Here is a 3,532-nt window from a genome sequence, read left to right on the forward strand (position 1 = left end):
GGCCGGGAGCCGGCAATAAAAATGGCCGGCCACCGGCACACATAGTCTCTCCTGCCATAAAAACTGGGTGCGTCTTATGGTCAGGTGCGTCTTATGGTCCGAAAAATATGGTAACTATGCTTAAAGGTCTAATGTAGAGAAGGTGACTTATAATATAGTTTTTATTTATTTAAATGATTACATGATCTGTTTTAAGTTTATCAAGTTAAAATTCAATATTCCCTACTTGGTTTTTTATTTTATTTTATTTTGACACTGGTTGAAGTCATTGTCTATATGGAGTTGTGAAGCATTTCTCTAACAATATTCTTACAGTATTTTCCTAGTCTAGGCAAGAAGCAAAATCTTCAGAAGTCTCTGAGTGACTTCAAAGTTTTAGTCCACCCATGGACGTTAAATGAGAGGCTGCTAAGTTGCTAATTTACTTCTGAAAATGCAGCGTCTGAGTGCCCAAGTCTTTTAGACACGTCGGTAAATTTTGCTCATGGCCTATTTCTTCCTTTACTCATTTACTATCACCTCAGCCAAGATGAAATGCAAGGATGAATGAAATCGGATCCTTTTTGCATTACCATTAAGTTAGTACTGTTATAAAGAAATATAGGAGTTATGGTGGGGAAAAGAAGAATCAGAGAGGATATAAGGAAAGTAAATTAATCATGTGTCAAGAAAGATTTAGCAAGGATTAAGTCAACAGAGAAGACTATAAGTAACCAACATGTTTTGCTTACGTGTAATGGTTATCTTACATTCTTTTCCTTCTTTCACTCTCCAGTTCACTGTCTTTCTTAAAGTTCATGATGAACATTTTCAACATTCTATGGTAATGAAGGGTATCTAGGTCCAATATAGGTCTGTGACAATGACACTATTGTTCCAGCAACAAGGGGCTAGTTCAATAGTGCAGGGTCACTTCAGCTCCCATCTTGTATACTTTCTTTTCCCCACTGCAGACAATAACCTAGGCTTATTTATTTTAATGTGTATGCAATTGCACTGGAGAGTTTCAACTAAAATATGAAAAGGAGGCACCAAGCACAGGGGACTATAACAAGTGGAGCTTTGTGCTTCACTTCTAATATGCTAGCCCAGTAGAGAAAGTAATAAAAGTTTCTTCAGTTCAGTGTATATTTGTGAAAACATACAGGAGGAACCAGGAACATTATATTTAATATAAAGATTTTAAATACATCCTTTTGCATAAATGAATACGTTTATTCTCTAGAAAATTCAGAAAATAAGCAAGGCAAACTTCTCACACTGGTCAAAATTCTATTCACCAAAATGACAATGAGAAGACACATTGATTTTGATGACACTGTTCACGAGTAAGGCGAACAGGATTTGTTTACTTAAAGTCAACAGTTACCACATGTTTTAACTGTACAACTTTTCGGCTAAGTGAAATAACAAATAAAACAAAACAATGTAAATCTTGAAAGTAGTCCTAGTGCTTCTTTTCAATAGTTCTACATAGATAAATAGATCTCTCTCTCTCTCTCTCTCTCTCTCTCTCTCGATAGATAGATATCTTAAGCCCATCCTCAGTTTTTGGCAGCATGAAACATTTGAAAAGGCAGCAGTCTTGCAAGAAAGGACTAGGAAAGCTAATTGCTTAAAAAAAAGAACATACAAGAACATTGTTGAATATTTTCCCAGGGCCTCCTGGGATGAGAGTTACCATTGCTAGAATTGCTTCTTGGTAGCGCAGTTGTTTAAATTTTTCAACGAGTGATGAAAATAAAGCCAGCCCTTTTTAAGACACCTAAACAAACTATTTAGGGCTTTCTCTCCCTTAAATACATGAAAAAGCATTCCTTTAAAGCAATAATACATATTTTGTAGGGGAGATGGCATTCTTACATCATTACTAATGAAAATAGAAAGCAGCTGCCATGGCTTAATTCTCTAAAGCTATAAATATACTCTTCTTTTACTGTAGAAGTCTATTCACTTATATTCCCTTTTTATCCAGCCAGTTATTTAAAAAAAAATTATATATCTGATATTCTCTGATGGATTTGCAGTGTGAATACTTTGGGTCTAATCTTGAGAAATGCAAAACAGTCATCACTTTTAATGGAAGCTGGGAGTCTGCAGCACCTTGCTGAAAGAGGTCTGTACATTTTAAGAGCAATCCACAATTGTTCAGGTTTCTTCCTCTACCCTTTGCTAGAGAATGATTGTGGAAATGAAGAACTAGAAAAAAGTCTGATCTTTATCCAGTTCTAACTTTGTGAGACTAGTTGTTTTCAAGTGCATGGGGAATGGTGGAATTTTTAAAAAGTTTTTTGGGATCTGATTATAAATTAAACATGTAAAATGGACTTTTGGAGGGACATAGAATTCTTTACATTTTCAGTTACTCTGGTGCTTAGAGAGAATGCCAAATTTAATTATTAAGAGGCTTTGGAATTACAAGATTCCTTTCTTTTCCTTTCAGACTATGTATATTGATAAGCATTAATGGGAAATACTAGTTAGAAATATACAGAGTGATGCTTTGGAAAATAAGTCAGCAATCTGGTGAATCAGGACATTTTACATTGTTTTAATAAATCCACTACATTATATTTAAAGTAGAGGAACATTTCCATAGCTGTTAGGAAATTATAGGCACAGTTTGTGAATTTCAATGGATAGTTCTCCCCAAAAGAGCTTTTTCTTGTTAAAAACTGATGGGGCCAGATTCTACCTCTGAACAGGAGTGGAGAGATGATAAAAGGAGCTGGTCAGCCTTGCACTGAGACATGGGCCAGCTGATAACATTTTCTCGTTCCTGCACATGCCTCTTGCAGCATCTCAAAGGAGTTTGAGATGCTGCAAGAGGCACGTGCAGGCTCATTTGGATGTGCCCCTAGAGTTGCAAGTGCAACTGTGGCAAAGGCCTGAACAAATGATAGCTCCAGTCCTGTAAAGATTTATGCACATGTAACCTGGGTGGTACTCCAGTGGTACTCCAGTAGGTACCCCCTCTCCAACTGAAGAGAGGAAAGCAGGTGCACAAGCACTGTGGGAGGTGTAGGGACTCTCCTCCCCCTATAGAGCAGAGCCAGACCACCAATGGGGACTTAACCATATACCTTTTAATGAGGGAACAATACCGGGAACATAACAGGCATAAATCAGAGGGTATAGTGGACACTACAATGCCCCAAGGGGGCACGATTCAACAAAGGTTAGACACTTACAATCACTGACAAAAGACAGGGTTAACAAAATATAAAACACAAACAGCAGAGCAAACAACACTGGTTGGTGAAATATAAAAATGTCAGATGACAAGGGAAATATAGGGCCTAGGTACCTGGAGGGGGAAAACACAATGGTCTCTTTCCACTGCAAGAAGATTTACAGGCATACCTTGTTTTATTGCGCTTCACTTTATTGTGCTTCGCAGATATTGCGTTTTTTACAAATTGAAGGTTTGTGGCAACCCTGCGTCGAGCAAGTCTATCGGCGCCATTTTTCCATCGGCGCCATTTTTCCAACAGCATTTGCTCACTTTGTGTCTCTGTGTCACATTTTGGTA

The sequence above is a fragment of the Crocodylus porosus genome, unplaced genomic scaffold (genome assembly GCF_001723895.1).
Source record: "Crocodylus porosus isolate Cpor-Errol unplaced genomic scaffold, CroPor_comp1, whole genome shotgun sequence".
Classification (NCBI taxonomy): Eukaryota; Metazoa; Chordata; order Crocodylia; family Crocodylidae; genus Crocodylus; species Crocodylus porosus.